Below are 22337 nucleotides of genomic sequence, written 5' to 3'. Positions count from 1 at the left end.
TTGTCAGTAGATCCCTAAAGCATAAAGCAGTAATCCAATGGAGACTACTCCCTTTTGATCCATCTTTTCATTATCCTGTTTACAATTCTCACATTCCAATGTAAAATAGTGTTTTACTACTAGTATTTGATGACAAGTCATTGGCTCCCACAAAATCAGTATCCTCATCATTTGCTGCAGATGAGATGACATATTTATGATCTGATTGGTTTACTCACAGCAGATACATTTTAAATAGGGATGATCAAATACCTCAAATATTCGGCTTCGCGAATATTTTCCAAATAGGTCACCGTTGTGCGAATATTCGATGTGCAATGTAATTCTATGGGAAGCCCGAATAGTTACAAATAGTTTTTATTCGGGTTTCTCATAGACTTAGATTGCGCATCGAATATTCGCAAATAGTCGAATAGCAGCGACCTATTCGAAAAATATTTGCGAAGAGCAATATTGGAGGTATTCGATCATCCCTAATTTTAAAGTTAAAAAATAAAGATCAACTTTAAAAAGAAAAGCTTTAATTAGTTGTTATGTGCCACTTAGTCCTTTTGGTAGTTTAGACAAATAAGGTCATATATTTTTTACAACATGGCCCTCGCTACCTCACTTTTAACAGTGAATCAGCTTCATTACTTGGTGTCTTTGCTAGAACTCTAAACCACTGCAATACTCTGATGGCTTCTGGCGTCCCTCACATCCAGTTGTTGCCAGGTTAGTTAATCAGAAGCTGATTCATCCAAAATGTATGAGTAATGTTAAATTAGCATAGATTTTTGGATGAGCTTCTATTACAGACACTTCACAGATTTAATAAGCAAAATACCCAAATATTAAACCAGCCGCGTAAACTGACTTGAGTATATATTTGTAACTCATCATTCTCACCTGTCAGTAGTAACAGGGTCAGATTAAAATCCGGAAGATCTATTCCACGATAAAATTAAAATTAAACTGTATGCGATCCAAGAAGAGAGCCAAAATTAAAATGAGCAATATTGCTTTTGCGTGGGTATACATAGCAAGGATAGGCGTGAACTAAGGTTTCATCTCTCCAAAATCTTGCTTGGGACAGGGGTGTTGCTGCAGGGAAAGGTGGTGCTCTTCTGCACGTTCCAACCCAGATGAAGAACAGCCAAGATAGAGCTCAGATGTTCTAAACCAAGATAGATCCTTTGACTTGTTTGACGGAGATCATTTCATTTAGAATATATATTAGATGATACAGAATATGAAGACACCATTCAATACAGGAGATGTCATGCTCTAAAGAATTAGGAGACATTTTCTAGGTTCTGAACTTTTAAATAGCGTTGAGGTCATAGAAAGCTGAATAAAATCATACTTTGATATCTGCAATCGAATGTCTTCTCGAGAAATCCACATTTTCTTAATAAGTAAATCAACTATGGGACCTCCCTGAGAATCTGTCTCCAGGGCGATTTTAAGGAGAACCAAACAGCAGGATTTTCACATATAAAGTAAAGCCAGTGCTATACTGGCTCTTTGATGCTGGATGTAACTATACCTTTAGTTCAGAGATTGGATGTTTTATTTCAGGAATATGTGCAAGTAAAATTCCAGCAATGCACTGCTTTTTGATTGACAGGTGCAACAGAGGCAGGAATATGTGGGTTGGGTTTTGCTATAGATGCTAAACTGTATGGGCTCCTTGCAGGTATGAGTCATTTCTGTCATGTGATATGGGTGTGTTCGCAGTCTATACAGTCTAACATCTACCAAGGCCAGGCAGCAGACAGGGGCGGGAATAGATAACAAAACTCGACTGAGATATTCCCACCCCTGTTGCACCTGTGAGACAAATAACACTGCATTGCTGGAATTTTCCTTGCACATATTTCTGAAATAAAACCTGCAATCTTAGAATAAAAGCTATGCTTACATTCAGCATCCTAGCACCAGTATAGCACTGGCTTTACTTTACATAGGAAAATCCTGATTGTTGCTTCTCTTTAAATAACTCTTTTGTAACCATGAAAGATTACAAAAAATCCCATTAGTAGAAAAACACCAAGAAAAACAAGAGTAGTTGGAACCTGAGCTGACCACAATCCCCTAACTATCAGACCACACTAGAAGTAGCCGTGGAGCGTTCCTAAACACCTAGACGCCATGACACAGACGGAGAAACTAGCTACACCTCACAGATAGAAATGAGGAAATGTATCTTGCCTCAGAGAAATCCCCAAAGGAATAGCCAGCCTCTGACATATAGCGATTACGGTCATGTAGGAAAACATGATACACAGATAGGAAAAATAGATTTAGCAAAGGCGAGGCCTGACTACCTAGATACAAAGGAAAGAAAAGGAAACTGATTGCGGTCAGTACAAAAACCCTGCAGAAAAATACCAATCTCCGGATAGTAAAAATGGCCCTGGAAGTCAAACAACCTCACCCCCACTATATCAGGTACTCTTGTAAATTATGGGGGAGACAAAATACCAAAAAGAACACAAAAAATACAAAAGTTTAAATAATCAAGTTTGACAGGGAGAATCTCCCTTTTCTTGCAGAAGAGCTAGCAAAGGGGGAACCCCCATGCTCACCAAACTAGAAAATCAAATCTTCACCTGCAAGAAAACAGATTCCAAACAAAACAAAAGAAAAACAAACACCCTAAGGTGTAAAACAGGAAGCAAAGCAAAAGCTTGCAAACTTATCTGTAGAGGTCTTGCACAGGAAAACAGGGAAGGACAAAACTCCAAGCCAGGTTCAGAGACTGAGGAAAATGCAACTATCACCGGCGCCAGCAAGGCAAAAAGTGCTCTTCTATATACACCAGGCTTGTCTGCAATAGGACTTCCTTAATTCCCAATTAACGCTGACACCTGTCTGAGTCACAGACTCAGACTCAGCTTCACTACCATTCCTGGCCACCAGAGGGAGCTCCAAAACAGCACCCACACAGATGACATTCACAACAGGGGTATAACCAGGTGATGCTGTGTAATGCCTCCATTATCTTTAAATAAGCTGAGATCTCTTCTTGGGGGGATTTATGTCTCTCAAAGATCTTAACAACTTTTACATATTAGGAAAAATGTGGATTTCTCTGGAATAAGACATCAGATCGCAGATATCAAGGTATTATTTTATACAACTTTTTATGACCTACATGCTCATATAGACGGCTTAGAAGGGTTGATCCTTCTGACATATTCCCTTTAACCCATTTACTGTTATTCTGACCAGTGTCACTTTATGAGGTTAGAACCGTGGAACACTTCAACGGAGTTCAGTGATTCTGAGAATGTTTTTTCGTGACATATTGTACTTCGAATAGTCGTAAATTTAGGAGAATATTTTTTGTGTTTATATGTGGGAACCTTGCATACAGTGCATAGAGTTTACTAGTGTAAGAGTCCCACTCTTAACCCCTTCACCCTTGACCACTAAAACACCTTCCTGACCGGGCCAGTTTTTGCAATTCTGACCTTTGACAGGTTATAACTCTGAAACGCTTCAACGTATCCCAGTGATTCTGATGTTGTTTTTTCGTGACATATTGTACTTCATGATAGTGATAAATGTAGGCCGATATTTTTTGCGTTTATTTGTAAAAAGTTTGGAAATTTGGCGAACATTTTAAAAATTTTGCAATTTTCAAACTTTGAAATTTTATGGCCCATAAATCCGAGAGATATGTAACACAAAATAGTTACTAAATAACATTTCCCACATGTCTACTTTACACCAGTGCAATTTTCGAAACATTTTTTTTTTTTTAGGAAGTTAGAAGGGTTCAAAGTTCATCAGCAATTTCTAATTTTTCCAACAAAATTTACAAAATCATTTTTTTAGGAACCACATCACAGTTGAAGTGACTTTGAGAGGCCTAGGTGACAGAAAATACCCAAAAGTGACACCATTCTTAAAACTCAAAGTATTCAAAACCACATCCAAGAAGTTTATTAACCATTAGGTGCTTCACATGAGTCAAAGCAATGGGGACTGAAAAAAATAAAAATGTTACTTTTTAACACAAAAATGTTACTTTAGCCCCAAATTTTGCATTTTCACAAAGGTCACAGGAGAAAATGAACCTTACAATTTGTTGTGCAATTTCTCCTGAGCATGCCGATACCTACTACAGCTCACTGTCAAGAGTTTTTACCCTGATAATGAGTTCTAGTACTATTATGTAATTATAGGTGCAAGTAGCTAAAAAGTCACAGTGTGTAATTGAATCCTTGAGATCTCCTTATTTTAAGAACCCAAATAAGTAAGACTAAAGTTAAATAAGTCTCTCAGCCCAAACTATTCTTCTAGCCTTCTAAGGCCGCTATAAAAATCGCACCTTTAGTGTTCTTATGTTCTTAGCACTGCGTATGAATAATTGGACTACCTGGTGCAAACTTTGTTTGGCTAAGAGGCTTAGAGCACTATTTTGCCTATTGTTTTTGCATGACTCCACCTCTCTTAATAGTGATTGTCAAAATTAGTATGCCTGAGGTTTTTCTGCAGACAGTATCTACTCCAGGCCAGCCGGTGATGTCAGTCACCAGTGAGGGAAGTGGGGCATGCAAAACCACTGGTGAAATGGTGCACTGGACCACTTGGCATAAAAACCAAAGGTGCCCCAAGCACCATAATTAGAATATTTTATTAAACTTCACCTTCTGTATAGGGGCTTTATCCTTTTCAAAGTTATTTGCTTAATTTATACTGTATGTTTGGTTTCAAAGGCTCAGGTTAAGGGCTTGTGGTAATTGCATATGTAGGCATGCAGGTTTTTGAAAACTAAATCCATTGCCAACTTTTAGATTTTTGTTCTGTTGCTATATTCCGGAGAATCAGAGAATAAACATATATTCAAATGAGGCATTTAATTCTTTGCACAAGAAATAGCACATCCTAAACCTCCGTTCACAGGGGGTCTGCTCATCAGCTGACCCCTGGCTGCGATGACAACCCATTGGCGACCCTTAATCACGTGCCAAAGGCGGGGCCAATTATGTGCTTCCTGTCTGGGTGTTTTAAATGCCGCTGACAATGACTAACAGCAGCATTTAAATGGTTAACAGCAGCAGGCGGATCTCACATCCATAAGCAGATGTTAGAGGCACTTTTGATGGCTGATTAGCTCACCCATCAATTGTGAGGCAAGATTTGGGCTCAGCAGCATGTGAGTCCACATCAAAGGCAGGGACACAAGTGATCAAGTAAATATACGTCATCGGTTGTGAAGGGGTAATTGTATCCACTTCCTAAGAACACTGATACAACTGAGAACTAGCAGTGAAGACACCTTTTGTTTAAAGCATTTAGAACATTTTTTATATGAATAGTTTGAGCAAAAAACACTCCGTCTATGCCATTGGAACTCCAAATTAATAAGATTTGTTTTACAAATGCTTGGGGAAATGAATACAGCACACATACTCTGTGGTGTACTGAAAGTTTCTGTTTTATTATATCCTACAACCACTTTTATAGTATCCCATTCCCAAACAAAGAAGTAACTATGCACCAATTAGAGCCGCAGGGGTGCGTGTAGAAATGTGAAACTTGCCCACCCGTCAGTGTTAGCTGAGCCCTATGACATTCTTCAGTTATAAAAAAAGATGTTTTTTATAAGAACAAAATGGCTTGAATTATCTCACAATAGTAAAGCTATCGTACAAAAACAGGCAATGAAGGATGCCATCTTGTGCACGCTCTTGGCAAGTTTACATACAAAGTAGTTAACCACTTCTGGTGATCTTTGCTTGCTCTTCCATTAAGCTTGGCTCTGCTAAGCATTCATGTCATGTGTTTTCAGATAGTGTTATTCATTCTGAATTAGGTGTTCAAGTTCCAACTTCTATATCCTTCTCTCACCCAAAGTAATTTATCAAGGGAAGAGTCAGGAGGTCCCCATACACGTCGCATGATTGACTCTTACAACTGAAATAGGTGAATTTGGCTGATATACAGAAGTGACTAGAAAAGAAATGTGGATTTAGCAAGTATAAAAATGAATCAGATTTATTATTAGTCAGCGCCAGTTTTTAGGAGCAAATTTAAGGTCTCAAATAATAGCATTAATAAGGCCCCTTTCACACGTCAGTGATTCTGGTACGTTTGTGCTTTTTTTTAAAACGTACCAGAATCACTGACATACGCAGACCCATTATAATCAATGGGTCTGCTCACACATCAGTGATTTTTCACTGAATTTGTCTCCGTGCAGCGTACACGCGTGGCCGTGGTTCTGCACGGAGACAAGTCAGTTTTTTTCTGGCATCACTGATGACCCACGGACCACACTATGGTGTGATCCGTGTGTGATCAGTGAAACACGTACCAGAAAATCACGGACATATTAAATATTAAATATTTTCAACTTACCTTGCCTGCGATTCGCTGTGCAGCCTCTGTTCTCGGCAGCTACTGCCTGGCTCATTAATATTCATGAGAGCAGGAAATCCCGACCAGGAAGTAGGTGCTGAGAGCGGTGGGCGGACGCTGCAGAGCCGAGGAGATCAGCACCATGGACAGCAGCAGTGAAGGCAGGTGAGTAATGTCCATATGCAATCACGGATCACAGATCACGGATTGCACATGGACAACCCACGTGTGCCGTGACTCACGGAACACGGAGGGACATGTGTGTGTTTTACACGTCAGTGAAGATTGTCTGTGTTTTTCACTGACGTGTGAAACGGGCCTAAGAGATAGATGCGCCGAATCCGTTATTCGTGTTCAATTTACTGCATCTGCAGATTGCCTGAAGAAATGTTATGTCTATTTTATAGTATAATGTGCTACATTCTGCCAAAGGCTTGATTCTGAGTCTGCTCGCCCTTATATTGCTGTCCATGGTCCTGATTTCTTACTCACCCTACAGAGCACGTAGCTTATTCTGCATTGTTTAATAAGTCCGTGCACCTACCGATATCAGCTGTTATGTTTGTAAAACTGTATTGCCCTGGTTGTGTTAATAAATTCATCTATGCTAAATAGTAAGTTCTAAACTGGTTGCTAGTGATGGGAGAGCACTAAAATGCTTGAATGCTCATTACTCGATTTGAGCTGGTGAGATGCTTGGATGAGTTCAAGGTGAATAACGAGCATTAGGGAAAGTCAATGATTGGTCTATTTAGGTCTCCGACTACTTACAGCCAAACATAGAGTATTTCCTGCGGGAGGGAGGACGGGGTTGTTTCTTTTTGGTCACATTAGAACTGAGAACGTCATTTTTTCCCCCAGGAGAAACTGCAAATGGATGTCCCTGGGGCGCCTGCACATAATAATAATAATCTTTATTTTTATATAGCGCTAACATATTCTGCAGCGCTTTACCTACATCAGCAATAGGGATGATCGAATATCACAAATATTCGGCAATATTCGACTTCGCGAATATTCGACAAATAGGTTGCCGCTATGCGAATATTCGATGCGCAATGTAAGTCTATGGGAAGCCCGAATAGTTACTATTCGGCAACTATTTAGGTTTCCCATAGACTTACATTGCGCATTGAATATTCACAAATAGTCGAATAGCGGCGACCTATTTGTCGAATATGGCCTTAGCCGAATATTTGAGGTATTCGATCATCCCTAATCAGCAACACTGTCCCCATTGGGGCTCACAATCTAAATTCCCTTTCTGTATATCTTTGTAGTATTTGAGGAAAGCGGAGAACCTGGAGGAAACCCACAGAAACACAGGGAGAACATATAAACTCCTTGCAGATGTTGTCCTTGGTGGGATTTGAACCCAGGACCTCAGCACTACAAGACTGCAGTGTTAACTACTGAGTCACCGTGCCGCACATGTCATGCAGTGAAGCAAGCTTATGCATTGTGGTTGTTGCTTGACAGACAAAATAACCGGGCACCAGCGTACTCAGCCAAGCTTCACGAGTTTCCAAGTACCCCGATACTCAATTGAGTAACAAGCAGTGCAATGCACTCTCGCTCATCGCTACTGATTATTCATCACTTCACATTTTTCTATGTAACATACTTTCAGGTCTTTATGGCTCAAAAATTAAGTAAAAATGTCAGCCGAAAATGCCATTATTAACTAGATAAATAGGGTGCTTGTGTACCCTAGGTGTGGCCAAGAGCCCCCGTGCACCTTTCTGCACAATGGTTTTAGATGATCCCTCTCCTTTACTACGGATTAACAGCGACCACTTCAGACAAGTCACTGCTGTTAATCACTATTGAAGGAGGTGTCGATATGGAAAACCAGTGTGAGGAATGGTGCACTGAGCTTCTTGGCCACACCAGGGGTACACAAAGCAGCCAGATTAGCATATCTTATTAAACTTCAATTCATGCAGAATGGAAACAGTGATTAGTACACTAGGGGTGCGATATTTTTTAAAGTGGCTATGTCACCTATAAGAATATGTGCTTGGTTTATGTAGTCAATTTGGGCTGACAGGCCTTCTTTAACGCATGAAATAACTGAAATGTAAAATAAAGAATAAATGGAATACATGAATATATGGTACATTAAGGGGTACTTTGCATGCTACAACATCGCTAGCCGATGGTAACGATGCAGAGCGCGATAATACCCGCCCCCGTCGCACATGCGATATCTTGTGATAGCTGCCGTAGTGAACATTATTGCTACGGCAGCTTCACACGCACTTACCTGCCCTGCGACGTCGCTCTGGCCGGCGACCCGCCTCCTTCCTAAGGGGGCGGGTCGTGCGGCGTCACAGCGACGTCACACGGCAGGCAGCCAATAGGAGCGGAGGGGCGGAGATGAGCGAGACATAAACATCCCGCCCACCTCCTTCTTTCCGCATTGCCGGTGGAGGCAGGTAAGGAGAAGTTCCTCGCTCCTGCGGCTTCATACACAGCGATGTGTGCTGCCGTAGGAACGAGGAACAATATCGTACCTGTCGCTGCAGTGAAATTATGAAAATGACAGACACTACACAGATCACCGATTTGCGACGCTTTTGCAATCGTTTATCGGTGTATCTAGGCTTTACAAGTTGCGACATCGTTACTGGCGCCGGATGTGCGTACTTCTGATTTGACCCCGACGACATCGCAGTAGCGATGTCGCAACGTGCAAAGTACCCCTAAGAAGCAGCATAAGCAACCTTTCGCCTTTACTGTAAACTTTTATTATCAAAATGACTCCTTTATAACTGCAGGTGTTTCAATAATAATTCTGATTTGCCTCTAGATTTCACAATATAAACTGCATACGTTGAAGCTTGTGTAAGGGAATGGGCTGTGACCACCTGCAACCCCCAGAAGATGTCCTTGCTGTTATAGCATTATTGTGCATTGTGATTTTAAATTGTTCAAATTCACCCATGTGAGGGTTTTTGTGTGCTGCGCTACCAGCCACCACAAGATGTCTATCAGTCCTGGATTCCCTAGCTTGAGGGGAAGACTCAGGCTTCAGGTATAGTGACAGGGATGAAAGGGTTAAAATGTAAGAATATGGCTCACGGTGAAGTGGATGTAGTGTGAAGCATTTGCTGGGTTGAGTTAGTAGTAGAAGTAAAAGAAAGATGTATTAGAGTGGAGAGTGTGGTGTGGAGAAAGGAACAGGCAGAAGAAAGTGCAGGAGGAAGCCAAGGTGAGTAAATATGAAATTTAGCATTAAAGCTCCCTTGAGGCAAACAGTGGGATCAAAGAGCAAACCCATATCAAGCAGACTACTGTGAACAGTGCGGACAGCGATGGTGTCAGTGTTGACTGACAGATACTAAAATAAAATAGATCAGGAACTCCAAAATACATGCGAAAAAGAAAACTTTATTCAAAATGTAGAGCAGTTCAAATTTTGGAAGACGTTTCGGTCAGCGCAGTGACCGTCAGTAGAACTGAGAGGAATAAATATATACAGACAAAAATACAAAAGTTAAATAAATATATGAATACAGTCTGACATTACAGTAGAATCAAATTCATTATTTGAATACAGATAGAATCAAGTATGGCATTTTATGAAGGATAACAATGTTCAAAGAAATTAAATCATCACAGAAAATAAATTCAAGGGATAGGAGGATGGGAGGGGAAGGGGGGATACGGACAGTTGGAGGCTCGACTCAGGTTCTTAGGAAAGAAGGGGGATCCCAGGGTTCGTGGGTAGTGCAGAAGGCACCTGTGACCCGTTCCACGGCCCAGGAGCTGATGGTGGAGGGAAACTAACGAAAGGAGACACACAGAAGGAAACACCGGCCTCGACCTCCGAAGTATCCGGGATCGGCTGAAGCCCATCACAGCGTAGCTCAGTGCTCCAACGGCGGTGTGCTTCCAGTGAGTAAAGACCTTGAACTGCAGCCTCTGTGTCATCCCGTTACTGCCGGCACTTTCAACATCGCGCCCCATTGCCATAGGCCACTAATACCACCCCTATCATCCTCCCTGGGGCCAAGCTCTGCCTGTGGAGAGCTGTGACACCTGAGCTGCGTTACCATCTGCCACAGAAGGGATAAGTCCCGCAGCGGCGGCTAATAATTGGCTGCACACCACAGGTGGCGTCACGAACAACTACCCCCATCGTCCCCATCCCGAGATTTATTGACACCGTCGGGGTCATGAAACCGGGCAATGCCAGTGCAGCGACCCAGGAGAAGCACTGCGACCCGGTGATAGGTAACCCACAGGCCCCGTGGTTGCGTCACTCCATTCAGGGATGGGTACTCCAGTATTTGAGGCCTACATTAAGGGGCCTGGCTGCATCCTGTATAAAATGTTATGTGCAAAAAATATATGTAAAATATATATGCGGTATTAGATGGTATTATGCCCAGAATACGGTTGCCCACAACCCACGTCACGGGTCTCCATACAAGCCATCTGTGTGCAATTTTATCATCCAGCAATCGCCCCCTCCATGAATTGGAAGTGTGTGAGAGATTTACTTCTCTTGCACCTGTGATGCCTCCACCTTATTGGGGGTTTTGCTGCATCCTGATAGTGCATTAGTTCCTTGGCCTGGGCAGGTTATAACTGCTGCCCTCTATTTGCTGTAAGTAACTACTTTAAAAGCGAGTTACATCAGATATAATCACTTTGTTTAATTGGGGCTAAAATCTTCCAAATCATAAAAATATCATGATTCTTTATTTTCCTCCATCTTTATTAGTTAAGTTACCTAATGATCATATTCAGAGATCAGTCAATGGAGCTGATTTTATCTGTGATTAGAGAGTAAAGTGGGCTTTACATGCTGCGATCTCGCTAGCGAGATCGCAAGCGATCGTACCCGCCTCCGTCGGTTGTGCGACACGGGCAAATCGCTGCCCGTCGCGCACAACCTCGCTTACCCCCGTCACACGGACTTACCTTCCCTGCGCTGTCACTCTGGCCGGCGAACCGCCTCCTTTCTAAAGGGGCGGGTCATGCGGCGTCACAGCGACGTCATACGGCAGCCGTCCAATAGAAGCGGAGGGGCGGAGATGAGTGGGATGTAAACATCCCGTCCACCTCCTTCCTTCCGCATTGGTGGTGGGGGCAGGAAGGAGATGTTCATCGCTCCTACGGTATCACACACAGCGATGTGTGCTGCCGCAGGAACGAGGAACAACATTGCTAATTAGAAGAGAATGATTTTTTGTTTTAGGACGACTTCTCCGCGGCAAACAATTTTGGCCGCTTTTGAGATCATTTTAGGTCGCACCAAAGTGTCACACACTGCGATATCGTTAATGACGCCAGATGTACGTCACAAACAACGTGACCCTGACGATAAATCATTAACGATATCGTAGCGTGTAAAGCCCGCTTAAATCTTGACTATTGTGGAGCAAATTATTAATTTCTAGGGTCACTTCACATGTTACAGATTACAAAGTCATGCACTTATACTACAAAATCCCTACTGGCAGAATACTGAATTAATGGCTCCATGGCTGCAGTGGAAAGGGACTTGGGAGTTATTATTTCAGCTTCAGTACATAAATGGTAGAAAGCTACTGTATGTAACCGAACAACAGAGAAAAACAGTATTGGCTTGTGTTAAATAAAACAAATATGGGCTAGTCTGCAAACAGACTCTGATGTAATTCAAGTGGAGAGCCACCAAACACATTACATAGGAAAATGCATTACGGTAAATCATGCTTTCTTTATCAAAAAATGCTGAGCTTTACATAATGCTATGTTCTTCATAATTGTTATTCTGTGGACAATTCAAAGAACAAACTGATACAGTAGTTTAACTACGGGGGGACAGATGGGCCCACCCGCACTCAAAGGGGCCTACCCGGGGCTACTGCCGCTGTTAACTATATTGGCATTTGCAGCTCGCCAATATGCCACAGAGCAGGGAGACACTATCTCCCTGCTCTACCACCCTCCGAACTGTTGACCACAGGGCTTTTTAAGCTTGCTGTCTACAGAAAAGCAGGATGATGGCACCGGCACATACACAGGACATCAGAGTCCCAGGGTGGTGATGTCATCAAAGGTGCAGGGACTGTGATGTCCTGTGCAAGCAATGATCTGCCCATGCAGGACTTATCAGGATCCTGGATTAGGTGAGTATACAATGTTTTTTTATTAAAATGTGTGATGGGACTTTGGGGCTTCATAAAGTATGGGGGACCCTAATACATTGCAGGGAGTACTGTGGGGGCCCTTATACATTGAAGAGGGCTCTTATACAGCATGGAATGACTTTTTATAGTGTGGGGGCCCTTATAGAATGTGGGGTGACCTTATACATTGTGAGGAAGCCCTTATACAGTGTGGGTGCGCTTGTACAGTGCTGCAGTTGTGGCGCCCCTGAATACATCAGGGTGCCACAGGGAACTGCATCCTTACCCAGGGGGCACGGCCTACCCCCCATGGATCCAGGTGCCCAAGAAACTGGTGTCACTCCCATCTGCACCACAAAACCCAATCACCTCACAACAGACACTGCCAGGCACACCAGGGGGGTTGGACTAACTGGGAATGGGCCAGCCACTTCTGGGGAACAGAGCAGACTGTCAGAGGGAGACAGAAAAGAGAGAAGTAGGCTCCAAAGAGAGAGGAGCTGGGAGAGTGAGCTCCTGGGGATCTAGGGACACTGGTTGGGTCGCAAGCGGTGATTCGGGTCCAGAGGAGTCAGGGACCGTTGGGAGGGACATTGGACAAGGGTATGACGGACGTAGTCTTGGAGGACTGTCGGCACCAGAAGGGCCCAACAGAACTGACCGGTACCGAGCACGACCGGGTACAGGACCCTAGGTCAGGAGCCAATTCAACATCCTGGCAATTCACCTGAAAGGAAGAGAATCTTCAAGGACTTCCCTAGATGCTCAGAGGTTGAGGGCATCAGCACAACGAGGGGGACAGGGATGTTTCCAGACACAGTAACCCATTATAGTCCCAAGTGCCAGACCTCAAGAGCACGGCTGCACTACACATACTGAGCAAGGCCCCCAACAGCTTCAAGCCATGAGGACCACCAACGGAAAATAAATTGTGCATGGAGGTAGGCTCCAAATCACTAAGTGACACCAGTGGGACCAGGTACTTAGATGGGCTCCCGACAGCAGCAGCTGTACACAGAGACTTTGGTTTACCTACAGTGTGTGTGTCTCCTTTCTAAACCTTATCCAGCACCACGACTACCCACAGTGAGTACCCTGGTCCCCTGCACCCTGTCTTCCAAAATCTACCAACACCCTGAGCCCGGGGCCTTCCCTACCTGTGAAGGGACTGACACCTTGCTGCTTCATACCATCTGCCCCGGTACTCCTTCCAGCAGTGGCGGTACTCCCATTACCACAACCCGCAGGTGGCGTCATGAACTTCTCCCCTGTAAGTGTCCGCCAAGCCGGGTCCGGGCCCCTCGAACAACCACGATCCTGGATCTGAGCAGCCCAACTAAAACCAGGGCGGTACTCAGTTAATGTGGGGGCAATAAAACAGCATATGAGCTAATGGAGGGCTAATATAAAGTTTGGGGGACTGCCTTGGGGGCTGTTATATGATGTGGTAGCCATTATACAGTGTGGGAGCTACTGTGGGGGCTCTCATAAAGTTTGAGGTTCATTATACAGTGGGGACTACTGTGAAGAGCAATATTGAGTTTGGCGGCTACCTTTGGGGACCATGAAACAGTGTGTCTGCAACTGAGGAGGTTATTATACAGCATGGTGGCCATAATACAGTATATGGATATAGGGTTGCTGTGGAATCATTATACTGTGTACAACAGACGTGTGGGTCTATCATACTCTGTGTGGGAGCTGTGGACCCATCATGTTGTGTATAGAGGAGCTATCTGTCCATCTTACTGTGTATTCAGGAGCAGTGGGCCTATCACACTGTGTATAGGGGAACTGTGGGTCCATGATACGATGTATAGGGGAGCTGTGGGCCCATCATATTGTGTATAGAGTAGCTGCCTGCCCATCATACTCTGTATCGGGGACCTGTGGGCCCATCATACTGCGTATAGAAGAGCTGTAGGTCTATTATACTCTTATGGGGTAGCTGTACATTACGGGACTCAGGGAACATTATTAAATGTGTATTGGACACTTACAAACCATTATTGTTATATGGGCACCCAAATTATTGTAACAGTCAAAGGTGCACAGTGTGCATTATTACTTTCTATGGGCAAAATGTGGACACTTTTATAGGCCACTTGCACAGTCCATTAATATTTTCTAAAAGGCAAGAAAAGCTGTGGAAAGATAAGGCGCAAATAGGGTCTTACCCGGTATAACACGTGGGGGTGAATGTCAGCAGAAACACTCACCTGGTAGGGTTGTGCCAGTCACAACACCTTTGAAGGCATATAAATAGTGTGGGAGGCAGTGGTCCCGCAACGAGGAGATGATTCAGAAGGCAGGAGAAAAGCAGGTTTAAATACCGCGCCAAACCACAGGAGTCCAGATGATGTTAATAAATTAAGGGATTTACTAACATCATCTGGACGCCTGTGGTTTGGCGCGGTATTTCAACCTGCTTTTCTCCTGCCTTCTGAATCATTAATATTTTCTAGAAGGCAATCTTACAATCCAAAGGGGACAAAGGAGACATACTTTTCCCTGAAAATAAGACCTACTCTGAAAATAAGCCCTAGCAGGTGTTTTTAGCATTTTTTTGTGTAAGGCTTAAATATAAGCTTTACTTCCAAAATAAGCCCTAGTCACAGTTCAATAATAAAGTGTCCATGCAGCTAAAAAAGTTAAAGAATACTGCAGGACACTTCTCTATAGAAAGCAGACACCTCCAAAAGAGAGAACAAAGAAGAGAGAAGACCTCGCAATAATACTCAACAGGAGGACCTGCAGTGGAGCGCACACCCACACATACCAGATCGCACTCCCACACACATCAGATCACACACACCACATCCGGCAATACGCATTGCTTCTGGTCGACATAAGGACCTGTAACGCACTGCAGTGGAGCGCGAGGGCCTGTGGTGGAATGCATGGGTCCTCTAGGCTGTTTCTCTCTATCAACATTTTGTCAGCAGTATATGCACCGCAACCTACTTTTCCTCACTTTCCAGCAAGCATTACACTTGACATTGTTCCATGGCACGCCTGCACAAACTGAAATCCTATGACTCCTTCAGTGCATGTATACGGTTTGATCTTGGTTGCCAACCGTCAGAAATTCCAGAACAGTCCATAAACATACAGCACTTTTTTGCTCTGTCCATAAAAAAACAAACAAAAACTTAAGGCATTCTTGATTTTTTTTGAAGCTGTAGACACTTATATAGATTATTTTTACGCAATTATCATAATTTTACAGTGTATAGGGAAAGCAGCCGACTTCATATCAGTATTATAGGCTGTAAACGTAATCACATAATGATTTTTTTATAGTTTTCCAATGTGTCCATTAAAAATATTGTCTGTCTGTGATTATTTGATATACTGTCCAGAAAAAATAAAAAGTCAAGTAGGTAACCTTGTGCCTGATAACCAGGAGAGCAGAATCTGAATGACCTGCCTCCACTTTATGTAAACATTCTCAGTGTCTCAGCTGCTGGATTATAGGCAGCAGACAGCAAGTTAGGCCGGGGCCACACGGGGCACTACTGCGATCCTTGCATGACATTCGGCGCACGCTGGCAGCACAGTGGAAGCACAGTGGGAGCAGTGTCATGTGAGTGTCACTGCAACTGAGGTCCAATCTTGCGATCGGACCTCAGCTGCGGGGGGCAGGCTGGCTCTCAGGAGGGGAGGGAAGGATTTATATCCCTCTCTCCTCCGTAGCCGGCTATTGCCATTCTCACTCTGCACTTGCAGTACACCGGTGTACTGCGAGTGCAGTGCGATTTTTCTTTCGCCCCATAGACTTGAATGGGTGCGAGAGTAACAGAATCGCTTTGCACTCGCAGCATGCTGTGACTATTTTCTTGGTCCAATTAGGGCTGAGAAAATAATTGCTCATTGGTGCTGGCACATAGGCTAATATTGGTCCTAGTGGAATGCGATGTTTTATCGCATTCCACTCACTCCGATTTCATGCTGTGTGTCTTAAGCCTTAAGGTGGTGTCACACACAGCGACGGCAACAACGACGTTGCTGCAAAGTCGCCATTTTCTGTGACGTAGCAGTGACCTCAACAGCAACGTCGCTATGTGTGACACATAACAACGATCAGACCCCTGCTGCGAGATCGCTGCTCGCTCTTGAATATCCCAGTTCATTTTTTGATTGCTGCTATCCTGCTGCGCCACATGCATCATTGTGTTTGACACCGTAGCAGCGACGGTCGCGACAACGCTGAAGGCAGTGACATGGGACTGAAGGCAGGACAAGGGCGTGTTTTTGAGGTGTTTTTTACACGACTCCGATTGGTGGTCACAACAGCGTTCCGATTAGGTAACTTGCCGAAGGCGTTACAGTGATTTCATTCTTAAAGTTCCATTCCACGTAAATGCGCTGTAGCGATCACCAATCGCAACAGAGGGGCGTGAAAAAGGCAACGCAAAGGGGTAAACACCATGCCTCTATCAAGGTCTGAGCCGTCGCACAGCGACGCATGTGACACGTCCCAACGACCGTCGAGGTTGTTATAATCGCTGCTCCGTCGTTGTTTAAAACTACATGTTTGACAGCTAATTAGCGATCATGTAATGACTTTCAGGGTCGCTGTTACGTCACAGAAAATGGTGACGTAACAGCGACGTCGGTGTCGCTGTCGTTCTGTGTGACTCCAGCTTTAGACAAAAGGGAGACACCTTGACTGTGGAGTGGGGTTAAGGCATACAGTATGTCTATAAGGCCTCGCTCCCACGTTCGTTTAACACAGACTAGTGTAATCTGATAAAACATCGGATGGCACTCGCACCAATGTTAAACAATGGGGCAGTATCCATCTGCAAGTTTTTTTCTCATGCTGAATCAGCATGAGAAATAAATTGCAGCATGCTGTGTTTAGCAGAGAGTCTATCATCACACGTACCCATACAAGTCTATGGGTGCATATGAACCATTGGACTGTACTTAGATGTCATCCTAGTGCAGTGGAATATACGCAGACAGGCAGACTCCCTCTTCTCCGCACCTGAGATCTGATCACAGGATCGAATCGCAGTTGCATGACATTCGGCCCTTGCTCACAGCAGAGCCTGTGTAATTGGCATATGGCATCCCATACTTTCACATCAGATGCCATATGCAAGTGGGAGTGTGGCTGTCCTTATATTCTACAGGGAGAATAAAAGAATGATTTTTTTTATTCCTATATTTTTTTTTTTACCTGCGATTTTTTTCAGGCACCTCATAGAAGTTTATAGAGGAAAGAAGCACCAAAACTGCACATTTCAGGAGCATCTTTAGACGCAGGGCGAGGGCAGAGTTTTTATGAAATCACATCTCACATCCACTTTGCTTGGACATTTAGGCCATGTTCACATGTAACATGGCTCGACTCCGGCACTCGATCTGGTGCTCTCTCGTTTTGGGGTTGGTTTCCGTTTCTGTAGGCCCACATCATGTTTTCTATTGGTTCAAGTTCTGATAGTTTTCTTGTCTTTCTTTTGCCTTGTTTTTCTGTTTAAGTTCCATTCAGGTGTTCACTTACTTATTTTGTGTGTTTCCCTTCCTAGTATTCTCCCAATCTGTAGGGGTTCTACTTGATCTTCAAGTCTTTTTGGGTTTCTTTCAATTTCTTCCATCTTCCCTGAAATACTTTGTGAACTCATCCTCTTCTTCCTGTGTCTCACCCTCTCCCTGTTTGCACATCTTTTATGTTTATTGGTGTTTTGTGATTGTTTACACTCAGTGAGAGAAACAAAATTATAATCTTGTAGTTGTGATACCTTTTAATGGCTAACTAAAATAAAATAAAAAAAGAGGATGTACAAAGCAAGCTTTCGAGACATCGCAGATATCTTCATCAGGCATGGTATGACAAAATATTTGAGGAAACACAAATATATACACAAACAGAGCAGAGGGATGGCATATTAAAAGGGAATTTAAATAAACAAACATTGAGCTTAGAAAGTGAATCCTTAATTAGCCTTGATTAGTGGTGTTAATGTTTTATTGTCCCAATATCCATGTAGGATCAGAGGTCTGGTGCCCTCAGTCTCTGGAGTAGACCCCTCAGATTTTGTAGTGGGTCATAAATCCTCCTGACAGGTTGAGTCCTTTGTTAAAATTAAAGTTAAAATTGAAATAAATTTGTGCTCCCAGACCCTGTGATGGCTCTGTGATCTGAAATTGCCTTTTAATATGACAACTTTTATATGGTTTATGTTGTGTCCTGAAGTACAGAAATGTTTTTCCACAGGTAAATGGGTTTTTTGTCTGTTATTGTGTGGCGGTGAAATCTCATTCTTTCTTTCAGTCTATGTCCTGTTTCTCCAACATAGAGACCCCCCAATAGGACATATAGTGCACAGGATTAAGTACACCACATTGGAGGAGGAACATGTGAATGTCCCAGGAATCTTATAGTCCTTCTGTGTGTTGGGGATCTGTGTCCGGTCTTTGGTTTCTATATGAGAGCAGGTTTTGTAGCTATTTACATTGCAAGGATAAGTTCCTCTTGGTGTGTCTGAGGGCATTGAGCTTTGGATCATGATGCTCCTTAAATTAGGAGGTTATCTGTAGCATAGCAATGGAGGATCTTTGAATATTGTTTTTAACTGGTTATCCTTATGTAGAATGTGGTGAAGTTTCTTGGTCGTTTTTCTCAGTACCTCAAGCTGTGGGTTGTAGGTCACCCCCAGAGGTACTCGACTATTTTCCTCTTTTTGCTTGTATTGAAGCAGTTCACTTCTAGGGGTTCTTGTGGCTCTAATGATCTGATCATCAATGGTGTTTTGTGTTATATTTGGTTTATAGCTTGGGGCACAGTAAAGGAAACTCAGAGGTAGCAGACATTGAGTGGGGGCTCCATTGCGTAACTTTATGGTGCCAACCTCGGCGGTCAATAAGGGACGAAAAAAGGTAAGGTTTACGGTACTTCTAGTATGTATAGGCACCTTTGGCTAACATCTCCCCTGGTTTGTTCATCCCCGTGTGAGTGGAAGGGCTTTGTTGTAACCCTGTCCAAGCAAAGTAGATGTGATTTCATTAAAACTTCACCCACTGTACTTCTAAAGACGCTACTGGACACTGCCGTTTTGGTGCTTTATTTTTCTCCAGAGGGTCTATGTGGAGCCTAATAAAAGTATCCATGTAACAAACTGCAGTTACTTTTTTAAGTGTCAAAGCTTTTCTGTACTATAAAAAGGCACAAAATCTGCAGATCTGCATCAAAAACACATCAAAGGGCATAAAAAATGCAGTAAAAATCCAATAGTCAGAGAAGATTGCTATACTCTAGTTTGATGCAGACACTTTCATAAAACCAAAATCACAGTATTTATGCAATATGTGAACACGGCTTTACAGACACAAAAAAGCCAGAAATGGTATAGAAACTTGCATAAAGAAGAGAAAGCTGTAGCTGCTATGACTATGAATGAATAACCAAAAAAATAAACCCTTAGGTCCAAACTAGAAAGGAGCATGATGCACAGATGATGTTGTCCCAGCCCTGGCTAATCAAAAGCTGCATCGGTGACTCCATAAGGTAAGAGATTTGTGGGCCTTCCTTCCAGCGAGCAGGTACCAAGGTCCCCTGAAATGATCCGCTCAACTCTAGTCTGAAATGATCCACTCAACTCTAGTCCCAACCGTAATGGAGACAGCGACACAGTCCCAGATTTGGGTCTATGCCCTGCAATCTCGAGCATCTACCCCTTACAAAGAGGTGCAGTGTTTCCCCCTGAAGATACCCCCGCTGGGGTAGACAAAGCTGTTGATGTTTTATGTTGATGTTTTATTGTAATTGCACTGTTTTAGTGGGTTTCCCCTAGAGCCCGGGTGGGACGGCTGTCCCCATGGAAACTGTGCAGGAGGGAGGAGGAGCCAGCAGCTTAGGGGGAAGAGAGAGTGTGTGTGTGTGGAAAGGCAGTTGATTCCGGGACGGGGGAGAAGGAACAGCCAGGGGCAGAGTGTGGAGCTGAGTGGGCAGAAAGAGAGAAAGAAAGAAGGGAAGAAGAGAAGAAGTGTCCTCAAGGGTGAAGCAGAATTGGTGTGGGTCCAGTCTGTGTTAGCCGGAGTGGGAGCCTAGGTGAAGTGGAGTAGCCGGGCACATCCCCACTAGAGGAGACAACAAGGAAAGATTTCCCCGGACAGGAATTGTGACCGTGCGCTACAAGATCCGTGCATTGAGCTGTCTGTGAAACTCTGTGCAATAAAGATGTCGTTTGGTTTATCTGAACCCTGCCTGAAGAGTCTTCCTGCGGCTGACAGTATGCTCTTTTCCACCACACTCTGCCCCACAGAACAATCCCCTGTCCCAATAGTGACGGCGGAGCCGGGGGTAAGCCTGATAGAAAAAGGGGCCACGACTACAATCCCCGAGGCACCCCTGGCACCCCGTTACATGTGGCGTAGTCAGCAGGATCCGGATTATCTGCAGGGGGTCCCGATCCAAGAAGATGGAGACCAAGTGGTGCCTAAGGCGTTGGACCAGGCACAAGACGGCGGTAAGATGGCCGCCGTCTTCATGAGTACAGCGAGCGCGCGAAGAATTGGCGCCAAACGAAAGACCCTGAGTTGGCCGGCGAAGAAAAAGAAGTACAGAGTACGCCGTCCAAAGAGGGGAGGTGCTGGCCCTAAGATGTTACTGAAAACATGTGAAGAGGGTGGCAGTGCAGAAAAAAAGAAGAGTCGCTTATGCTGGGTTGATTTGATGTGCGAGACTGGGGGTGGAGTCTATGCAAGAGCGGGAAAAGAAGGCCCGCCTCCACCTTCCCCAGTATCTCCACTGTCCCCGGTGCCATTACAGAAAGAGCTGCAGGAGACGCCGGCGGTGTTAGCAATTCATCAAAGTATGGTGATACACCCGGTGGTCGTCGTGGGAAGCCCGCAGCCATCCCGACCCGCTACTCCGTCACCTCCGCCGGGAGTCGAGGGGTCAAAGCCGGAGCCGGAAGGATTGGAGACACCGGTTAACTACGAACCATTCCGGAGGCTGCGCCGCTTGCCAGGTCAGTCACTCTCTGATTATGTGCGGGCCCAGCGGGCCGAATGGCTCCGAGCTTATCACCCTGTGTGAACCCCCGTGACCGGAGAAGGGGGACATATTTGTGTTAAGTACCGGTAGTGTTGAAGAACCGGTGAAGTTTTAAAGGTTGTAACCATGTTTGAGGTACTGAGCCCGGAAGGAACCTGATGCTGAACTGGGTGCGGACTCCTTCTGTGATGTTACAGAGGGCTTTATTGCTTGTGTTCCTGCCTTCAAAGACCGGGAGCGCCTGTTATAGTCTCCGGGCAGAAGATCACCAAAGACCGGGAGTGCCTGCTGAAGGCCTCCGGGCACGTTGTCTACAAAGACCGGGAGCTCCCTCGGAGGGACTCCGGGCGCAGAACTTGTGCGTCGGTGGTTGTCCCTTCCTCATTAAAGTTTTAAAGTTTGCATTTTGCTCAGTTTCTGTTTTTCAGGTGCGGGCCTTGCCGGGAGGCTAAGGCAGAAAGAGGGGAGGAATGTAGGGGGTGGGCAGACCCCTTACAAAGAGGTGCAGTGTTTCCCCCTGAAGATACCCCCGCTGGGGTAGACAAAGCTGTTGATGTTTTATGTTGATGTTTTATTTTAATTGCACTGTTTTAGTGGGTTTCCCCTAGAGCCCGGGTGGGACGGCTGTCCCCATGGAAACTGTGCAGGAGGGAGGAGGAGCCGGGAGCTTAGGGTGAAGAGAGAGTGTGTGTGTGTGGAACGGCAGTTGATTCCGGGACGGGGGAGAAGGAACAGCCAGGGGCAGAGTGTGGAGCTGAGTGGGCAGAAAGAAAGAAAGAAAGAAGGGAAGAAGAGAAGAAGTGTCCTCAAGGGTGAAGCAGAATTGGTGTGGGTCCAGTCTGTGTTAGCCG

This window comes from Anomaloglossus baeobatrachus, chromosome 6, assembly GCF_048569485.1.
Source record: "Anomaloglossus baeobatrachus isolate aAnoBae1 chromosome 6, aAnoBae1.hap1, whole genome shotgun sequence".
Lineage (NCBI taxonomy): Eukaryota > Metazoa > Chordata > Amphibia > Anura > Aromobatidae > Anomaloglossus > Anomaloglossus baeobatrachus.
Note: the sequence above shows the minus strand (reverse complement) of the source record.